The sequence below is a fragment of the Cibotium barometz genome, chromosome 59 (genome assembly GCF_041138505.1).
Source record: "Cibotium barometz isolate CiBa-2024 chromosome 59, ASM4113850v1, whole genome shotgun sequence".
Classification (NCBI taxonomy): domain Eukaryota; kingdom Viridiplantae; phylum Streptophyta; class Polypodiopsida; order Cyatheales; family Cibotiaceae; genus Cibotium; species Cibotium barometz.
Genome location: NC_141104.1, coordinates 15,627,784 through 15,650,504, shown reverse-complemented (window position 1 = coordinate 15,650,504; position 22,721 = coordinate 15,627,784). Strand labels below are relative to the sequence as shown.

General features: G+C 45.6%; 1 protein-coding gene across 2 annotated transcripts in view; it reads left to right on the top strand.

Moving 5' to 3' along the window:
* The window catches only part of LOC147605526 (protein OSB2, chloroplastic-like), a 68,418-nt gene that overhangs the window by 22,340 nt on the left and 23,357 nt on the right, over positions 1–22,721 (top strand). The gene's annotated exons all lie outside the window — the stretch shown is intronic.

The following is a 22,721-nucleotide window of genomic DNA, read 5'->3' as shown; positions in this document are numbered from 1 at the left end:
GTTTCTTCGTTGACTCCAGATATTTGAGGTCGAGCTTCTGTGTGTGTGTGTGTAGAGAGAGAGAGAGAGATAGAGAGATAGAGATTATATATCAACTCCTACAAAAGACCCGAAGGGGTCTATGAGACTAAAAGAAGTTACATATGATCAATGAGTAAATTGGCTGTGTGAGTGTGTGTGAGAGAGAGAGAGAGAGAGAGAGAGAGAGAGAGAGAGAGAGAGAGATTTTTTACGTATACGAAAGATCCAAAGGGTCTATGAGACCAAAAGTAATACATGTGATCTATGGGTAATCGTATGCTAGCAAAAGAGGAAAGGGGAAAAAGCCAGCTAGAGAGAGAGAGAGAGAGAGAGAGAGAGAGAGAGAGAGAGAGAGAGATTAAGCGTCTACTAAAGACCCAATGGGCCTATGAGACCAAAGTGGTACAATAATGTCCATGGCATATCTCATCATGGAATGGAAAATAAAACAGAATAAAAACATAAATATAGCTATCTCACAGGGGCGATACAAAATTGTCCATGGAAACTTGGCATGGAAAACTAAGAACATAAAAACATGGGAGCAACATCAGCTCCGAGTAGATGGTATACCACTCTCCAAAATGTCAAGCATGGGGTTGACGAGTATGGCCGAGAGGTCTCCCTCAGCTATGTCACGTGTAAAGGTAGCTCGATGGCGGTGGAGCATGTCCTGGATCTGGAGCCGATGATGTGATTGTGGGGCTGACGGGGGGGGGGGGGGGGGTCGAGGGCGTCGGGCACGCTGGAGTGCAGAGGCTCGATCTTGGGTAACTCCTCTCGGGCGAGGTAGGTCCAGAGCAGCTCGTGGAGGGTCCACAAGATCCACTATGTCGGTTTGCTCCACCTCCTGGGTCCGGAAGAAATTGGTGATGGTTGGCTGCCGAGGGAGGGGGTAGGGTGGTTGGGGCCTGTGTCTCAAGAAGGTGTCCCTGTGTCTGCGGAGCTCAAGTAGGAAGAGGCCCAGGCAACGCTGGTCTTGGAAGGCAATGATCCTGGAGAGTGGACCGAATCCCTCACGAAATAGATAGTGAAACCTCTGTCCGTACGAGCTTCTCGGCTCTGAAGATGCGCTCGGCTCTACCTGTCTCCACTCTGAGGCGGTGGGAAGAAACCCGTATCTGGCCAATCGCAATCCGCATGGCATGGGACATGTGAACACCCAAGTAGCCCGGTTGCTGGATGGATCCATCCTCAGTGAGTGTGAGGAAGTGGTCTTTGTAAAAGTGCATCTTCGTGGGGGGCTCCAGGGGTGTGATCCATGTGCAATGTGTGTAGAGAAGATTTGATCGGATAACCCGGTTGGTATCCTCGTGAGACAGCCGGAAAAAAGGGGAGTCCAAACTATACTGAAGGGGAGGGTAGGCGGTCCATGCAAAGCCTGTATATTGAGAACCAAGTGGAAACCAGTGCATACCATACTCCAGAGTGCCCCTCAAGTGCTAGCTGTCTGGAGGACTCCAGGGCAAGCCTTGGGTACCTGTGGGGATACATGTGACTGATGCGATGAAGGTACGTGACTGTCTGGAAGAGTGCCTCCACTACCATCGGGGCTGCAGCAAACTCTACCTGGATAATCTGGTGTGGGACTGATGGTTTGTTGCGGATCATATGGGAGAACATCATGACCTGGGGCCTCTCAACTCGCTATGAATCCTCATCGGATAAATCTGGCCCCCAGAAAGCTGCTCCATACATCAAGGCTGGTGTGACGAGGGTGTCAAAAAGCCAGCCCTTCGTCTTGGGCTCCTGGAAACGTGCCTGGAAGCAGTGCCGCTCAAGTAAGCTCAAGCATGGTTGTCACGGTACGAAAATACGATACCGTACGGGAATTTTTGGTACGATATGAAATTTTCGGATACCGTATGATAAAATACGGTTTTTATTTTTTACACTTACAAGCTATGGAGCTTCAAGCTTGAATGTGAGGGAAGGTTGGGAGGGGAGGAGTCTACAGTGCTTGAGAAACCAGTACATGGATATGTGTCTCTCTTGGTTGGATCTCCCGATTGTCTCCAAAAAAGAACCTGGATGGGTAATGCAATACCAAAGGTCTCCCAGTGTAGCGTTTATGACTAAGGGACCGTCCTTGCACAAATACGAGGAGTGCATCTAGGGTGATAAGTTTAGGGACTCCTCTCTAGATCAAAATGGCCATGTCCAAATGTTCTCCCTCGTGCATAACTTGAGAATCTAATTGTCTAGCCTACCTATACCAGGGATCCCCAAGTGATGTAGCAAGATTCTCTCATCCTACCAATCAAGTGTACACTACCAGTCTACCTCGCTAGATTTTTTTAGGTCTCTCCACAACCCCATATGGAATACTGAGTGGACACGAAAGTTGCGAAGTATTGCGAGCATTTGGGATCTTCGTAAAGCAGGGTTTCTATTTTTTTTTAGCATTTGGAATTTTTTTTTCAAGGAAAAAAAATTGGGGGGAAAAAAAACCCAACTCGTACCGTACGATACCGTACGAATTCGTACGGTATCGTACCGTACGACTCGTACGTACGAACCTGTTCGTACGCGTACGAGAAACAACTATGAGCTCAAGGCTGCATATCCCCGCGTCACTCTGGCATGTGCTACGGGAAGCATGGTAAAGCGTGGGTCACTGAAAGTGACACCAAGGTAGACATAGGATGAGACAATCTCCACAGGATCCCCTCTAGATGTGAAGCTCAATCTGGATGTGACGGGGCGGTAGGTATTGAAGACCATTACCTTGGTTTTACCAAGGATAACAAAGAGGTCCCGCTGAGTGCAAAAGTCATGTAAGGCATCCAACTGTCTCTGAAGCTCTTCGGCTGAGTTTGAGAGGAGGACGATGTCATTTGCAGTATGGGGATCAATATGCTTACCAGTGTGGGACCAGCCCCGCCTAATCCATCAATGAAGCTTGAGATCTCGTCAATGTAGAGGCCGAAAAGAGTGGGTGATAGAGGGCAGCCCTGTTTCACCCCAATGGTGCTGGAAATCTCCTGTGATGTACCTCCTGGGGCTCTCACTCGTCCGGTGACGGACTCATAGAGGGCGATGATGCTCCAAACCATGTTAGATGGGACTCCGATCTCTTGTAGATGGTGTAAAAGGTGGGCTCGGGGTACAGTATCAAAAGCTTTGCGGAAATCCACAAAGCAGTAGCAGTAAATCCTCTGGTGTTGTGCTCTACACTCCTCGATGATGGCACAGAGGGTGAAGATGTGGTCAAGGTAGAGTAGCTCCTCTGAAAGCCAGCCTGTCATGAGGCTCTGCATCCCTGGCTCTCTGCAAATGAACTGAGCTCCGCCTCTAGCACTAATCCATAGAGCTTTGCCAATGTGTGGCCAATCATGATCATCCTGTAGTTATTAGGATCAAGTGGATCTCCGGCTTTGAGGATGGGGGTGATGGTGTTGGTGGACCAAGAGGGTGGAAATCCTTCACAAAGGGCTCTATGGAACATGTAGGCTAGTAGGGGCGCTAGGGTATCATGGGCATGCGAGATGTACTCGGCAGTGAGTCCCTCATGATCTTGGGCTCGCCCATTGCGTAGTCTACGAATGGCCTTGAGGACCATGCCCTTTGTGAAGAAGGTGGAGGTGGTGGGGCGGGGGTTTGGTGGTGGGGGTAGGGGTGGCTGATGGGGGATATGATACAGGGAGCATGGATAGGAGTGCCATGTGTCTGGGCAGGTGATAGGTGTGGGAGGGCGATGTTCTCGGAGTTTCCTCCATGCCTCTTTGCAGTTCGTCCCTAAGAAAAGTCGGTATAACTCATCCTCTTTCCGAGCATAGAACTCCCGTTTCTTGCGTCGGGTGACCCGTTGAGAAATCCGTTGTGCTTGGCGCTTCGTGATTTGCCCAATCCGTACCTCATGCGTAAGACGGGAGAGCGTGGCCCGACATTTGTCATCATACCAACAGTTCTGGGGCATGGAACCGCAAGGTGGCTTGGTGGTATACCGCCGCGTGCATATGAAAGAAGCTGTGGCGGATGTGTGGAGTATGGTGGTGAGTTGTGTTGTGAGGGTGGATAGGGGGACAGTAGGTTCCACATCCTGGAGTTGGCGGTAGATGTGGTTGGAGTAAACAAGGTCAAGCTCGTGATCAAAGAGGACCCGAGTGTAATGTGAGATGGGGGGAGGTGGTGGAGGGACATGTGGTGTGTAGGTAAGAGTGAAAGAGAGGTAGGCATGGTCAGCTTCAAAAGGGGGTGGCGGAATGGAGAAGTCGGGGATAAGGTGTGCCAAAGCTGGAGATCCCATAAGGTAGTCCACAGTGCTAGTACCTCCTGAGCGAGGGAAGGAGGTGAGGGCGCCAGAGGAGGGCCATCGGGACATCCCGTTATAGATAACGAGACCATGTGCAGCTCCCAGCTCTAAGAAATATCTCCCGGACACTGTGACCTCCTCACGGTCCTGTGATGATCGCTGCAGCCCTGTGTCAGTGATGTCCAGCTCTTGTAGTCTGATAGGGTTGTCTAGATCGAGTAGTGGGACCTGCTGACTTCCCGTCCTGGCGTTGAAATCCCCGAGTAGGAGGACTTCCCCCAGTTGTGAGAACTCCATGATATCCTCATATAATGGTAAGTACGGTGACTGGCCATGCTGTGCAGCGTAAGGGGAGTGGCATGGTGCAAAATAACACACAGCAATGTGGATGACTCTGTCACTGCTATGCTGTAGCCGCACCCAAAGATATCGTGCATCCTTGTCCTTCCGGACGATGCTGACAATCTGTTGGAGATGGGATCTAAAAAGGATAGCTACCCCCCCAGAGCCACCCACTCCTCCTGATGTGCGGGTCTCGCCTCGAAAAGCTGACTCCCACTCATACCCGGCTATGTATGGTAAACCCCTCTCAGGGCTCTGATGAGTCTTTGGAAAAAAAAATGACATCCCTGCCTGTGAGAATCTCGCTCAAGCCTCTTGGATTCGACCACAGCATGCCATTGCAGGTCCATACTGCCAACCCCAGGTGTTTGGTCTCATAGACCCCGCGTCCCTATTTGGGACGGCGCTCAGGGATAATGACTCTACCATCCCTGTAGATAGCCCACTTGCCTGCTCTGCGGGCCTCATAAGAGAGAGAGAGAGAGAGAGGGAGGGATGTCTTAAAGACCCAAAGGGTCTATGAGACCAAAAAGGTGGTACAACGTGTCCATGATGAATTGAACCATGAAAGAAAAAAAAAGTACAAAACTAGCTACAGAAGCTTAAGTATCCATGTGATGCTACATGCTGCTGCTGCTCCTGTCAGGGCACTATAGTTGGTGGGGCTGTGACCCAAAGAAATCTGTGATGAAGGTCTGGGACGCAATACACGCCTAAACATCTCTAAACATCTCTGGTCCTCATAGTGTATGACCCATGAGAGGGGACTGAATCCGTCTTGGAAGAGAATGAAATCTCCTTTTTATCTCATAGTAGGGTGTGCATCTAAACAAATAGTGTTCCTTGTCCTCCACCTCACCAGGGGTGCAAACTTTGCATATATTTGCATCTCGTGGGATGCCTTCGGCTCTGCCAGACTCAACCCTAAGGCATATGAGACCAAAGTATGAGTACATCATGTCAAACAGCCCATGGAGGGGAATCGAAGGTGTCTGATACACTCCATCATAAATATAGTGTAAATGAAACAAATGGAAAATCATATGTAAATGAAACAAATGGAAAATAATACATAGATTTATAACTTGGACAGGTGTGTCCAAAAGTAGTGCCTAAAGTCCATGGTGTTACGTGCATGCCCAGCCGTGGTAGCACGTGGACATGTGATCAAGCTGGAGCCGACTGAGAGGCAAGTGTCAAGGTTGTGTATGGGCTGGAAGGACAGACAGCCAGACGTGTGGACAGCTATAGATACATCATGCCTAGTTGGGACAATTGACATCGTTGGCCAACCAGCCAACCCTACCAACCGACATCACCTTGCCAAGGGCCATTCGTGGGCATTGAGAGATAGTGTTGCAGAGCCAAGACCAAGGGCAGCAGCAGTCAAGGCATTTGGATCACACCAGAAAAGCTGTGAATTCCCTAAGACACTTTCTGGTATACATTTGTGGATAGGCATGCATGAGTAGGATCTAAGTTCAGATGCAAGGGCCATTGTACATATTCATGTTTTGGAATATACAGTAGAATAGGATTGCATCTCGTCTCTCTTCTCCTATGTGTTTGCTAGATTATTAGGATTAGCAGTTAATCTAGTCTGCTTAACATTAATCATGTGTTAAAAGTCTTCTGCTGTTAGCACTCCTGTGTCACTTAGGGCTGTTGGTGTCTCTGAAACAAGTATGAATTATGCAGCTGTCATCCACTAATATGCTCCGTGAATCTCACTCCAGGGCAATGTACCAAAGTCTTCCTTGAGGTAGTTTGACAGTGGGAGGCAAGTGTTTTTTGTGCATGCATTGACAGTGGGCTGTGAGTGAGCCTGGCTAAGGTCCCAACTAGCACCTTGCTGCCTTTTTTAGTATGTAAACGAGATGCCTGTGTGCCAGGGACGTGCTGTAAACTCTGCTAGAATGATGTCATGTGGTGTGCTCCTCTTCCTTTGATCATACAGGAGAGCATCATGACATGTGTGCTCTCAAATGAAGCACAATCGGATCATGCGTAACCCACTTCCTAGAAGGCTCTTACAAATAGTGCTACTGGTTTGACTAATGAGTAAAAGAGGAGAGATTTTGTGTGCATGCTGAAACACTTGGAAACTCTGCATCTTGCCAATGATGCATGCCCTGACATGAGCTTTCGGTTTCATGTTGAATTTGGGTTCTATGAAGTGCATCCTAAGTACACAGGAGGGTCCGTGCCCGAGCAAAGGTGAATGACTCATGTCCGAGATGCCTGCCACTAGTTTAAAAGATCATAATCTTTATCTTGTCAAGATTGAGCTTAATGTCCCGACTATTACAAAAGCTTGTAATTGAATTTAGATCCAAGAACTATTGTACATATTCATATTTTGGAGTATAGGGCTACATCTTTTTTCTTGAGTGTTTCCAAGATTAGTAGGGAGTAGTGTTAATCATCAATACTTTAGTGAATCACATGTTTAAGTCTTCTGCTGTTTGCACTCTTGTGACATTAGTATCAAAGCATTAGGAGTGTCTAGATCCACTTCAACTACACTGATGTCCATGCATACTCATGTGACATTGGTATGAGAGTCTATGTTTCTCCTAGGCATATTAGGGTTTGAGTCCAAGAGCCATTGTACATATGCATGATTTAGAATATAAATAAGAGATAGACTATATCTCCTCTCTCTCTCCTCTCCTCTCCTGAAGATTAGTAGGGTTTAGTGTTAATCATCAATAGTGTAGCATCAATCATATGTTTAAGTCTTCCGCTGCTCGCACTCATGTGACAATCATCCATTTCGTCTTGGTCTCGTCTTGTTGACTTGCATGATGTTTGTGTCTGTTTGGAAAGGAACTCCTTGGAATCACATCTATAGAGTGCTTTGAGGTGTTAACTTCTCAAGCAAGGCGCAAGCAAAACAATCTTTATATGCATTTAAGAAATCCAATCTATCTTTACTTATTCATCCATTTGCACATTATCTATTTCAACAATCTCATGTGCAATCACCGAGTACAAACAATTAGACTTCTTTATCTCTGTATTGTTTTGTACATGACTTACAACAGGAATTGTATCATCTGTAATACCAGCCTCTGTTATGATCCTTGCGAGGATTGATACGTACATGCCAAGGCATACACGACAATACATCACATCCCTGCAATCAAGAAACTCTTGTGATTCAGATATCCTTGTATATATATATGCAACTTTTCAATCACAGGAGTTACATTTGCAACTTTGTTCTTAAAATGCAGAGCATGCTTCCTTGGGTATTCCGAACTGAGGCACATCTAGGTCTATGGCAGCAACCATCGTTGTAGATATAAAATTTGTAAGGTCTTTCAACAGACCCCAAGCCTTACAATACTTTGTGTGCTTTACGGGCTAACCTGTTGTCACGTGCATGCCCGTGCCATGGCATAATCCTCAGCAGGAACATAATAATCCTTGATTAGGACAGTAGTTAGGACAGCATTTAGAGCATCAATAGCATCAGTAGCATCATCATCATGACCTTCATCAGTGTCATCAGCAGTAGCAGCATCAGCATCAGCATCAGCATCAGCATCAGCCTTGGCATAAACATCATCATCAGCAGCAGCAGCAGCAGCATCACCATCAGCATAAGTAGCATAGAGGGGTCCAGGGGTCTGTCAGCAGCCGTCAGCCATCAGTCGGCAGCCAGCAGACACCTAGGCAGCAGGCAGCCAAGGCCTAGGCAGTGGCCAACAGCAGTGGGGCATGCAAAGAAGTAAGCGCAGCATTAAAGGAAGGAATCTCATGAATATTGTGTCCAGCATTCTGGCCGAAGCAAGGCAGTAGGCCAACCTTTACCTCAGCATGATATATAAGCAAAAGTCATAATTCAGTTCATTCAGCGCTCATTCATTCATCATACATCATTGTAGTCACATCAGTTAAGTTATGTAGGAGCCACAGGTCAACCCCTTTGGGGCTGACCAAAGGGCTCAATCATGTACAAGCACTAAAGTCACGTTTTTGTACCATATGAAATATAGAAACCTTGACACCAATCTCTCTCTTCTTCTCTCTCCCGTCTTAATCATGTTTATTTAGCATCTTGTTCTTAATTAGGCTTAGGACTGTGGATTAGTACATCAAGGCTTCTGTGCATGCAACGTTGGTATCAGAGCATTCAAGCTTAGCCACTAAGCATAGTCCCAAGGAAGGTGCATAGTTTCAGCATAAGAATGTAGTACGGTAGCAAATGGAGTGGTCTGTAACAACAGGTGAAGCTAGAGGAAGCATTCCCTGAGGGTATGTATGCATAACTAAGACATCATTAAGCTCTCAGATCAGTTTCAAAGGCCTAGCAATAAGCATGATCAGTTCCGGTAGGTACCCACCGTTTTGTTAAGGGTAAGAGAAAGTAGGCATGGGGACAACAGTGGAACAGATGCCCAGTTCTTCAGCAAGACTTGGAAGTGGAGATCAGGAGTTAAGGTGTTCAGACAAAATATCAGTCAAAGTCAGTTAAAGTAGAAAGTCAAAGTCAAAGTCAGTAGCAGTCCAGGGAGGAAGGATGTCAGTATCCACCCCGTCATCAAGTTTAACAGGAGGGGATGTCACGTGCACGCCCATGCCATGGCATAATCCTTAGTACGAACATCATCCTTGATTAGGATAGTAGTTAGGATAGCATTTAGAGCATCATCAGCATCAGCTCTAGGGGCCTGTGGGCAGCCATCAACCATTAGTCGGTAGCCAATAGACATGCAGGCGGCTAAGGCCTAGGCAGTGGCCAACAACAGTGGGGCATGCAAAGAAGTAAGTGCAGCATTGAAGGAAGGAATTTCATGAATATTATGTCCAGCATTCTGGCCGACTCTGCAGCGTAGTAGGCCGACCTGTACCTCAGCATGATAGATAAGCGAAAGTCATAATTCAGTTCATTCAAGAAAGTCATAATTCAGTTCATTCAAGAGTCATTCATTCACCATACATCATTGTAGTCATCAGTTATGTAGGAGTGAGGGGTCAACCCCCTTTGGGGCTGACCAAAGGCTTGGTCATGTACAAGCACTAAAGTCACCTTTTTGTACCATATGAAATACAGAAAACCTTGACACTGATCTTTCTTCTTCTCTCTCCTATGTCTTAATCATGTTTATTTAGCATCTTGTTCTTAATCAGGCTTAGGGCTGTGGATCAGTATGGCAAGGCTTTCGCGCATGAAACACCTTTGTTACCTTGCACATATAGTACTACATTCACACGAGGCTTTTCCTTGTGTCTTGCATTGTTGGGCATTTGGTAAACGCATGTTCCTTGCTTCCACATTAAAAGCACGTGGCTTCATTCATATAATCTGTCCTTCGTTGCCAAGACATCCCAAAAGCAGGCTACTTGATTCTCAACTTCTTTTCAGAAGCGTTTTTTATTCCCTTTGCATCTTGTGCATCTCTTTTGGGTGGCTGTTCATGTTCATAATTAGCCTCCCTTTTGTCCTTGTACATACAAAAATCAATCATGTTTTGCAACCGTTTTGACATAGAGGTTCTCTATGGCTATGACATAATTGGTAAGTTGCTTGATAGTATGATTAGGGTAAATTTTTGGCCCTTGTTGGATGATGGGTTGAAGTCCCACTTCAAACCTTTTTCTTTTTGCTCTTCATCCTTTATGTGCATGAAGGGCATTACCTTGAGATATACTTTCCAAAACTTTGTTACATATTGCATAACTGAGTGTCCCTCCCTTGGGACAACGAATCCGATTGCGAATGTTCTTCGAGGCAAGAATTGTGCATGAAATGCATCCTTGAAATCCTTACAATTGGTGGTAGTTTTTCTAGAAAGTTGTTGGGACAAACTTCCAATTACTTGTGGTCCCTTTCATTTGCATGTCCACATGTTGAAGGTTGGATATCTCTGAGAAATGCTCATCGCCAAACCAAAGGCAATCTTAAACTGGAAAATAAAAGCCAAAGCTTCATGTATATCAAACTCACCATAGTAGTCCTCGAACTTGATGTCCTCACTCCTTTTGCTAACTTCTATTCTATGGTGAGATTCCATTTGCTACTTCTCTTCATCTACATGATGAGGAGAGGATTCTTGGCGTCGCTTTGCATGATCGTGACTCGTGCTTTCAGCTCTTTCTGACACCACATCAAAACATCATGTTTATGATGCTTTCTTCACAACGGCCCGCTGATTTGATTCTCTTTGTTGGTTGCTCCATTGATCTTGATGAATACAGATAACCACTCTTAAGCTAATTGTCAATGGCTAGCTCTCAAGATCTTGTTCCTACGTCTTCAGCATGAGAGGCAAGTTATTCTTTTCACATAGTGGCTTCTTGGTTGCCTACAACTTATGTACATCTAGTGTTCTTGCATTGTCACGTGCACGCCCTTGCCATGGCTAATCATCTGCAGGTACTGTCTTAATCCTTGACTAATCATTAGTTAAGTCTGTCATCAGTAGCATCAGCATTAGATCAACATTTTCATCATCGTCGTCGTCATCGTCATCATCAGCTGTATCACATCATCATGGGAGTGCACGAAGGCCTGTCGGTTGGCAGCAATCACCTGTCGGCTGGCAGCAGCAACAGGCCTTGTGCAGAAGGCAGTTGGTTCCATGGAAAGCAAAAGGTGTGGCAGGATCAGCAGGCATATAAAGCACAGCATTTGTTCAGCATTCTATTCATGGTTCATGTCCATAGCAAGTCGACATCCTTTAGTAGTTGGTCGACTTGCTTCCCAAGAGCATATATAAGCATTTAGTCATAATTCAGCAAATCATTCAGTTCATTCATCATTAGCATCAGTAGATGTAGAAAAGAAGGTCAACCCCTTGGGACTAACCAAGGCCCACACATGTACAAGCATTCATCAACCTTAAATAAAGAAAACCCTAACACCAGTGACCAATCTCTCTCTTCTCTCTCCTCTGCCTTAATCAAGGTGACCCGATGCTCCCTTAAGGGTAAGGGAAAGTAGGCATGGGAACAATAGTTGAACAGATACTTGGTTCTTCAGCAAGACTTGGAAGTGGAGATTAGGAGTGAAGGTGTTCAAATAAAAATATCAGTTAGCTAAAGTAAAAGTTAGTAGAAGGTCAAAGTCAGGAGCAGTCGAGGGAGGAAGGATGACAATGTGTCCACCCCATCATCAAGTTTAGAAGGGAATGTCACGTGCAGGCCCGTGCCATGGCTAATCATATGTAGGAACTGTCTTAATCCCTGACTAATCGTGAGTCAAGTTAGTCATCAGTAGCATCAATATCAGATCAACATCTTCATCACCATCATCATCATCAGCAGTATCACATCATCATGGGAGTGCATGAAGGCCTGTCGGCGGCTGGCAGCAGGCAGCCGGTTCCATGGCATTGCACCAACAGGTGTGGCAGGATCAACAGGCATATAAAGTGCAGCATTTTATTCATGGTTCATGTCCACAGCAGGCGGACAGCCTTTGGTAGCTGGCCGACTGCTTCCCAAGAGCATATATAAGCATTCAGTCATAATTGAGCAAATCATTCAGTTCATTGAGCACTTCATTCATCATTAGCATTAGTAGAAGCATGTAGAAAAGGGGCCAAAAGGTCAACCTCTTGGGGCTGACTAGGGCCCACACATGTACAAGCATTCATCAACCTTTTTGTTCCATATATAGATAAAGAAAACCGTGACACCAATCTCTCTCTTCTTTTCTCTCCTCTGTCTTAATCATCTGAATTCAGCATCAATGTTCTTAATTAGGCTTAGGGCTGTGGATCAGTATAGCAAGGCTTCCACACATGCAACATGACAATCTCTCAATGAAATCACATAATCTCAAGATCATAAACACTTGCACTAGGGATGAAAGATGTGTCGACAATGCTTTATGGTATTGTATTATTTATCTGAGCAAGCTTGGAATAACCAAGAGCTACCTTCACCGGCTCATTAGCATTATGTGATTACAATTGATTGATAAAAACATTATGTTGGTGTATTTGATCATTTGCCACACGAATATCACATAATCAAGGATTTACCCATTGTTGGAGGAGGTGAATATTCTCTCACAGGGTAATTCAGTTCTCCTAAAAGCTCTCAAAATATGATCCGTCTCGAAAAGTCTCAAAAAATGAAGCATAAACAGGTATTTGCTGATCATCTGCCACACAAATGATCACATAATTAGGGACTAGCCCATTGTTGTTGGCGGTGAATACTCTCGAGTCTCATAAGGTCATTTTGTTCTCCCAAAAGCTGATCCATCACGAAAAGTCTCCAAAAATGAAGTGTATACATGTATTTGCTGATTTTACCTCTTTTCTACTCTTGTATATGGTAGGGCAGCCCTTATCACAGTACTTGTGAGCTGATACTCAAGGGCTGCCCATACACTCATGCATGGCCAGAAAATAGGACAATCCACTCTTCATCAATGAAGGGGTGCCCAATTTATAAGTTGTTTGCCCTTTTTATTATCTATCCTATGTAATGTGAACTTGCACCATTCACACTAGTTATAACACAATGCATTTCATAAATTGGACCAAAACCTAAACGTACTTCTTGCAGAACACATAAATATACTATGGCAAGCCCACACAAGTTTATGCACACACACGTTCATGGGTTTCGAGTGGACATTCGGAAGTCAAAAGTGAAAGATTGAAAGGGGGGCTAGGGGGGGTTGGAAAAATTAGGCTATCGTGCAGGGTGAAAATGGGCACGTCAGGCAGAGCCTAGGGTTATGGGCTGGTAAAGCTAGGGTTTGGGGGGTGGTTTGCAGCGGGCAGGGGGATGAGTAGGGGCTGCGGGCAGAGAGAGAGAGAGAGAGAGAGAGAGAGAGAGAGAGAGAGGTTGAGTTATATTAGACGTCTTCAAAAGACCCAGTGGGTCTGTGAGACCAAAAGTGATCCAACAGTGTCCATGTAATCTCATCATGGTGCAAAAGAAAACAAAGACGAGAGCTATGAGCTAGGAATGTCAAATCCAAGCCATAAGGTACAAAGTGTGACCGTCGTCATCATGCAATCTATGGAGCTAACCCTTGTAGGGGGAGGGGGCCATCAAGGATATTGAGCATGGAGTTAGCCTGTAAAAGGCTCCGAAGATTTGCCAGGCGTGGGAAGGTGGCTTTGTGCCTCTCCAAGATCTCCTCAAGATGGGGTTGATATTCGTGTGCTGGCAAGGTCTAGGGAGTCTCGGACGTTGGGCTCGTTGTAGTGCGTGGTCCGGTCTAGAGTCACATCAGAGGGGGGGCTGGTGGGGGGTCGAGCACTCGAAAATGTGTGGCTTGATGAGGTTGTGGGTATGTCATCCATGGCTGGTGGGGTGTCCTCTCGTGGTCGGAAGGACTGAGTGATGGTCGTGTGGGGCCGGGGTGGATGTCTCCCATGGGGTCTCGACTCCCTAATCAATGAGTCTCTGTGGCGATGAAGCTCTAGAAGGAAGAGGCCCAGGCACCGTTGATCCAAGTAATCCGTGATCCTACATAAGGGTCCGAATCCCTCTCTCAAGAGACAGTGGAACCAAAGAGACAAAGCAAAGCATGTTTGTGTGTAGAGAGAGAGAGAAAGAAAGAAAGAAAGAAAGAAAGATTTTATTAACGTCTTCCAAAAGACCGAACTCGGCCTATGAGACAAATCGGAGTACCTGTATGGGGTATCCTCTGTCATCCCAACAAAATGAAAAAGTACTGAATAAAAAAGCTGAATCTGGGTGTGCAGGGGATGGAGCTCTATTACTAGGAGAATGCAAAGCTATATGCATGGAGTATACAATCATGATATGCAACCTAGCTAGCTCCATCCTGTACCATACTGGGGGTATAAAATGGTATACATCAGTGAAGGGGGTGTCCACAGCTCCCTGAAGAACATGCCTGGGTGTGCTCTGAAGCGAGCCAGTCGCTCCGCACCCTCTCTGTGAAACTGAGCTCTGATCTCTGTCATCTCTCTCTGGTATAGGCGTGGTGTCCGAAAGCCAGGTGTCCGAGAGAGAGAGAGAGAGAGAGAGAGAGAGAGAGAGAGAGAGAGAGAGAGCAAAGCATGTGTGTGTGTGTGTGTGTGTGTGTGAAACTTAATATCCTCAGGCGGTGCGATGACACCCGCAACTGGCTTACTGCAATCTGCATGGCATGTGACATGTATATGTTAAGATATCTGGTCCTTAGTATGAAACCATCCTCTATAAGCCTCATGAAAGTATCCATGTAGTATTGCCGTTTGTGTGAGAGTGGCTTATGTGTTGTGATCAAGGTATCTTGTATGCATAGTCCCAATAAATCATATCTGATTATCTGGTTCGTGTCGTCTTGAGAGAGCTTGATGAATGGGGGGTCCGGATCATACTGGAGTGGGCGGGGGGGGAGGGGGGGCGGGTGGGGGGGGGGTGATCCATCTTGAGCCCTTGCCTTGTGAACCAGGTGCATACTCGGCTATACCATGCCTTGTGCCTATCTTCTGCCAGTTGCTAGGAGAATTGTAGGGCGAGCCTCGATAGTCTCCAGGGGGCCATGGCACTGATCCTGTGAATGTATGACTTTCTAGAAGAGTGTCTCTACTAGCATGGGTGCTGGAGCAAATTTTGCCAAGATAATATCATGTGGAATTGATGGTTTGGTACATATCATAGAGGGGAGCATCATGACTTAAGGCCTCTCTATCTTCAGCCATTTGGCTGTTGTAATTGCCCTTGGGATTGCTCGAAGGCTCAGAAGATTTCGCAGTGGATTATCTGCATCTTCGCTATGGACAGGGCATCGATCTAGATCATCACTTGGGCCACAGAGGCTGGAGTGATCAGGGCTTATGAGGAGGAGGGGGGAGGACTAGACCTTCAAGTCTCTCACCATCGTATTGCAGCAGTACCAGTCGCAGCCTCTCCTTCAGGTGATTGGCCCCAGGCTCATGCCAGAGATGGGAGATTTGCCGTACAAGATGCAGCGAGGCCATCGAGGGTACCCACACTCCATCGGCTTAGACCATCAGGAGCATATGGCTTGATATCATTCACACGCGGTCAGTGGGGGAAGTTACAGGGAGGTTCTGACCGCATGCAGAAGCGACATGAAGCCTTGTTGAAACTTTGGAGGTCTGGACCTTTCCCCACAGATAATGGCGGTGACTCCATTTGGCATTATAGACCACCTGTGTGGTTGTCCCCCCCTCCCCCCCCCCCTATGAGATAGCCTTCTCCTCACCGAGCGGCCAGCCGGAGGAGAAGCATCTCTTCCCCTTATGATCACTTGTCTCCCGTCCTCATATGAGGCGAATTTGTATCTAATCCTTTGTGGCTGTTTTTTCTTTAACTAATGGAAGGATCTTTTTTTTGGGGGGGAAAAAAAAGATCAGGTGTCCAAAAGGGGGCTCCATACATCAATGCCGGAGTGACGGAGGTGTCAAATAGCCACACCTTGGTCCTCGGCTCTTGGAAATGGGCCTGGAAGCACTGTCTCTCCATGAGAGCAAGAGAAGCATACCCTCGCATCAGTCTTGGCTCATCAAGAAGACCGGCCCTGTGAGTGTGCAACCTCCACTGGGGTGCCCATGTAGGTGAAACTAAGTCGAGATGTGAGAACAGGGGATGTGTTGAAGACCGTAAGCTTGGTTTTCCCAAGGTTTATTATGAGATCTTGCTGTGCACGTAATGTGTCAAGATGCCTCTGGAGAACCTCTAGAGAATCTGCAATGAGCACAATGTTATCAGCATAAAGTAGTATGGAAACAAGGATGCCTGCTAGTGACACGCCTCCTCCCCCTCCTCTTATCAATGAAGGCTGAAATCTCGTCGATGTAGAGGCCAAAGTGGCAGACAATGGGCATCCTTGCTTCACTTCAATGGTATTGGTGATCTCCTTAGATAATCCTCCTTGGCATCTCACCCGCCCTATGACCGACTCATATAATGCCATGATCTCCCAAATCAAGTTTGATGGTACCCCCAAATCTTGGTGTCTCTGTAGTAGTGTGGCTCGAGGCACCGTATCAAATGCTTTGTGGAAATCCACAAAGCAATAGCAAACCCGTCGGTGTCATGCTCTGCCCTCTTCTAAAATAGAGAATGACCTGCGGAAGCTTGCCTGCCCTAATGCTCTGTGCATATGGCTCTTTGCTATTGTGTTGAGCTCAATCTCAAGTATTGACCATAAAGTTTGGCCAGTCTGTGGCAAATCATAATAGTCTTAGAGATGGGTGTGATGATATGGGCTGTCAAGGTGGGTGGGAAGCCTTCCGAAAGAGCCCTCCTGAACATATGGGCTAGGAGGGGTGCCAGAGTCTCCCCCCCACATGGGAGATGTGCTTTGCCAAGAGGCCCTCATGGTCAAGTGATCTACTGTTTTTTGAGTCTCTAGATGGCTTGGGCTACCATGGCAGGTGTGAAAAAGCTGCATGTGGTGGGACGTGGATGTGATGGTGGTGGGATGCGGGACTGAGCTAGTACTTCATACAAGTATTGTGCATATGTGTGCCATATGGATGGAGATGTGATGGGTGTGGGTGGGTGTTTCTCCCATATTTTCTTCCAGCCCTCACAACAATTCACACCTTTTAGAGATTGGTATAAGTCCTTGTATTGACCCTTAAACATGTGCTCGTTTCTTACGTCTGGTTGTGTATTGGTTAATCCTTTGAGCATCTCGCTCTCAAATTTGGCCAGTTACAGCCTCGCGTAGGAGACGCTCACATCATACCAATCGTTCTGGGGCATGGTGTTGGTGGGGAGTCTGGCAGTAGATCGGTTGGTGGATGGAAATGCAGCTGTGGCAAAGGTGTGATAAGATTGTGGTGAGCTTAGAGGTGAGGTTGGCTAGTGGGAGATTGGGGTCTACATATGTTAGATGTTGTCGGAGTAAGTTGAGTCTCCATCATGGTGGAAGTGAATATGGGTGTAGTGGGAGATGGGTGGTGGTGGTGGTGATGATGGTCGGGAAAAGCTGAGGCTGAAGGAGAGAGAGGCATGGTCGGCTCCAAGGGGGCGGGTGGGAATGGTGAAGGTATGTATGGATGTGGCTAAAGCCGGAGATGCCATTAGGTAATCCACTGTATTCAAGCCTCCGTGTAACTTGGTTGAACACAATACTAATCAATACACTTAAATACACTAAGATTTGATGGACACGTGCTCCATATTAGAAGTAATTTGCTGAATTGACAAGAGACACACGATGAGCCGGAACGGACACGATGAGTCGGAACGGCCGGCCCCTCCTTCAAATAAAGTATATTGATCTTGGGAGAATCAAGTACATAGTGTCATGGGCATTTTTGACTAGATTTCCATACCAATGCATATGAATACAGTATTGCAAACAAGTGGTTGTAGGTGTAGACTTGCAACTCACACTACCCTCTCAAGTGCCCACGTTCCCTACCATCTTCTCTCTATTGTTCCACCAACACATGGTAGCAACAATCTACAAGAGAGCACGTAGGACAAGAGAACACTACATAGGGTATGTGATCTTGTAATCCGGTTTCTCCCTCCTGCTGCTTGCTTTCGTATTTAAGCATAAAAGCTTGATAGAGAGTTCTACATCCACTATTGGGCATTGATGACGTTAGTGGGGATGTTGTAGTATCTAGTCCATACTATGCATAATGGAGTTGATAGTTATATAGTCTTGTTGGTTGACTACCATGAGTATATAGCATGCACATTCCTAAAAGGTGAACTTGGGCATGTTCTTGGATTCATCTAGGTATATATGTATATAAAAGCTTACTAATTGCAAGTAGAGTCGATGATAGCGGAAGTCTTTGCGATGGAAGTCCTTGGAGTGATGAAATCTTCGATTTGTCGCAATTCTTCGCGACAAAAGTCTTCAAAAGGATGAAGGGAACCTTGGGAAAGCTTCCCCTATGGTTCAACTTGAGAAAAGAGGACTGAAATTAGGGTTTTCAGCAAAAAGGCTAGAAATTACAGCAAGAAAGAGAGCTGTTTTGGTGAATTTCAGTCATTAGGAGTGTGTAGGAGAGTGATTAGCACCCGAAAACACTATTGGAAGCTTGGGAAACACCTTAGCAAACTTGGATATGGAGTTGGGAAGGAGAAAGTGCAGAAAATATAGCCCAAAAGCTCTCATGGAGGAGGCGCCTTCTTCTAGAGAGAGAGGGAAGAGTGAGGTCGTGAGTTGTCCACTGTAGGTGGCAGGCAGGTGCTTTGTGGAGTAAGCTAGAAAGAACACATGGTTGGTTACTCCCTTTGTACAAAGGGGATAAGGTCTGGGCGGTGGACATTGGATTTTGTCCACCTTGGGACATTAGTGTGTGTGAACACTGGTTGCTCATAATTTATAAGTGAGTTTCGTCGCCTAAAACTTAATGGAGTGTGTACACACTCACTAATTCCTAAGGTTAGGTTTATGACCAATACTTACCACGTGTCACATGAAACATAACCATGTCAGCAGACAGTTTCACACGCATGGTTCGCGAGCAGGCATCCCCTTACCCGGAACTATACATTGGTCAAGCAATTATGAAAACAACATGCAATTTCAATTGCAAGCAAGCACATAAAGATGCTATGCAATGTAGCATTGGTATGGACAATCCCCGTTCATGAGACTATACCAAAATAGACGTGCTCCAGGCAAGTACACGAGGTACCAGACTCAATGGAACACCAATCCACAGGCATTTCCGGGCATGTACATAGAGGCACAAGTCCCAACGGAAAGCCATGTCCACAGTATCACATGAGTGGCATCAATCTCCGGCATATACAACTGCCATAGACACCAGTCCAATGTACATACATGATGAGAAAGCACGGGTGGACCAATTGGGTGGCCAAATGGTGACATCCCTCCCGGCTTCTAAACAGCTGTCGGCAATTGAAAAGCATTTGAATATGTTTGAAGCAAATGCGGGCAATCTCTGAAGAACTCTTTATCTGCCCATTTAGCATCAATGGGAAGATAGGTCTTAAACTTCACAAGGTAATGCTTGACAACTTTGCCTGTAGCAAGCTTGCGTTCCTTGTGATACACAATCTGCCCTGGCTGCAAGATCTCCTCAAGCTCATCCACTTGTCGTAGATCCTCAATGAGCGGTTCACTGGGCTCCGGCCCTACATACTTACGAAGGAGACTCACATGAAAAGCATTGTGTATGTGCCAATGACTAGGCAATGCCAATCTGAAAGCCACTTCATTGATCTTCTTGATCACTCGAAAAGGCCCATAGTACCTAGTTGCAAGCTTAGGATATGCACCCTCTTTGCCAGGTCTCTTTGCAAGTCTTTCTTTCTCAAATTTCAGCAATACCCAATCATTCTCTTTAACATCCAATTGCCTTCTATGCTTGTCGGCAATCTTTTTGTGCTTGTCTTGTGACCTTGCAATGGCTGTTCGCACCTGAGTAAAAGCAATATCCAAGTCTCTTACATACTCATTAGCTATAAAAGCAATATCCAAGTCTCTTACATACTCATTAGCTGTAAATCTCTCATCCTTTGTGCGAAGGATGGGTGGCAAAACCACCTTACCATAAACAATCTCAAACGGGGCGTTTCTCGTAGATTCATGCACCGTGTTGTTGTATGCAAATTCCACAAGTGGTAAGTACTTCTCCCCAGAAGACTTCTGATCTGCCACATAACATTTCAAAAGATCCAACACAGCTGAATTTGCAGCCTCACTTTGCCCATCCGTTTGAGGGCGATAAGCTGATGAGAAGTCCAATTTGGTGTCCATGTTATCAAATAAGGCCCGCCAAAAGGGACTTGTAGTCGTGGGATCTATATCCCCCACAATGGACTTCGACATTCCATGATGCTTGAACACTTGTAGTCGTGGGATCTCTATCCCCCACAATGGACTTCGGCATTCCATGATGCTTGAACACTTGTGCAAGATATATTTTAACTATATGCTCAGCTTTGATGGTCTTTTTGACTGGCAAGAATTGAGCTTGCTTGCTAAACCTGTCCACAATTGTCCAAATTGCATCATTACCTTGTTGGGTTCATGGCAAGTCCATAATGAAATCCATTGTAATACTCTCCCATGGCTGCGTGGGAATAGGCAATGGCTGAAGCAAACCTGGTGCCTTTTGTCTATCAAATTTCACATAACCCTCTTTAATCACATAAGAGGCACGTGCATAACCAACCATCAAATTAGCCCAAATAGTGGCAAAATTAGCATCCGTATGATACAAATGAACGCATGGCAGACAAGTCCCCATGAGAGGCAACCGAGATAGCTGTTACATACGGCTTTCGTGACAATGCATTTGCCACTACATTCTTCTTTCCTGGGGTGTGCAAGATCTGAAAATGAAACATAGAGAGGAAATTGGCCATTCTCATATGCTTCTATGATAATTTAGTTTGGATAAGAAAATACCTCAAACTTTGGTGATCTGTTTTCATAGTGAAATCAGCCCCAAGAAGGTAATGTTTCCATATAGTAAGTGCATGAATTACAGCCAAGAGCTCTTTCTCATAAATGCCAAGAGATAGCTCTGCATCATGCAATCTACGGCTCTCATAAGCCACGGCATGTCCCTCTTGATTTAGGACAGCTCCTATGCAATTTTCAGATGCATCACATTCCACACTAAAAGGCTTTTTCAAATCCGGAATGATCAACACTGGACTATGAGTAGTTGCATCTTTCAATTTGAGGAATGCATCCCTCTCTACATTAGTCCTTTTGAATGTAGTCTTCTTCTTTGTTAAATCATGCAAAGGAGAAGCAATCCATGCAAAGTGCCGAATGAACTTGCGGTAGTAAGAGCATAATCCAAGAGAACTACGGATCTCATGCACTGAACTCAATTCGGGCCAATTCCGAATTGCATCAATCTTTGCAGGATCCATTCGCACTTCATCTTTGGACACAATATGCCCAAGATAATGTATTTCTGACAACAAGAGCTCACTCTTCTTTGCATTTATGAAGAGTTTATGCTTATGGAGTTCTTAAAAAACAATAGCCAAATGAGCTCTATGCTCTTCTTCGGTCTTCGAGAGAAGACCAGGATGTCATCAAAGAAGACACCTGTAAATTTCCTGTACCCACGGAATATGCGACCCATCATTCTATTGAATGTAGCCTGGGCATTCGTAAGACCAAAAGGCATAACAAGATACTCATAAAGCCCAAATGTTGTCGTGAAAGCAATTTTGTGTACATCCTCAGGCACTACACGCACTTGATGATACCCACTCTTGAGATCAATTCGGCTAAAACATGCCGATCCATCCAACTTGTCAAGGATGTCGTCTATGCGTGGAATCGGAAACTGATTCTTGATGGTGAGCTTATTCAAAGCACTATAATCCACACACATACGAAAGAATCCATCCTTCTTTTGAACTAAGAGGATGGGCGAACAATATGAGGAAGAGCTTGGCTGAACCAAATCCTTCTCAAGAAGCTCATTTACTTGCTTCATGATCTCCTCTTTTTGGGATGCACTTACACGATAGGCTGGCCTATTAGGTGGTGAGCTACCCGGTACAAGATCAATGCGATGATCTTTCGGTCGTATGGGTTGTAACTCATTTGGTAACTTATCAGCAAAACAATCATTGTACTCTTGCAAGGATTTCAGCCTATCATTACTAAGAGTGCTTACATGTACATTATTTTCCTCAACATGATCTTGCACAAAAATCAAGTACGCAAAAACACTCTTTTTCATTACTTTCTTAATTTGTACATGAGATACAAGGGGAATGGTATCACCCTCTTCACTAGTATCAATTACATGCTCTCGGCCTTTATGCATGAAGGTGATCCTGTTGGTCATGTAAGCCTTACACGGATCAATACGTGTATGCCAAGGCTTTCCAACCATTACATCACAAATATTCAAAGGCGTCACAAGAAAATCCTCATGATCCATATAGCCTTTGAATGTGTATATGTGCAACTTGCCAATAATAGGCATGACCTGCACTTCTCTACCAACAAAGGCAGCCCTTGCTTCAATTTGAGGACCCATGTCCTCCTCTTCAATATCCAAATCAGTTGCCATTTGTGTAGATACGAAGTTCTCAGTTGCACAATCATCAAACATGAACAAAGCGGGCTGATCCTTAAGTTGTTCCCAAGCTTTACATACAACCTTGTCTTTGCTATCATGTGAAGTGTTGTCCTGCACATCTGGGACCATATGTACGTTGGACTTTG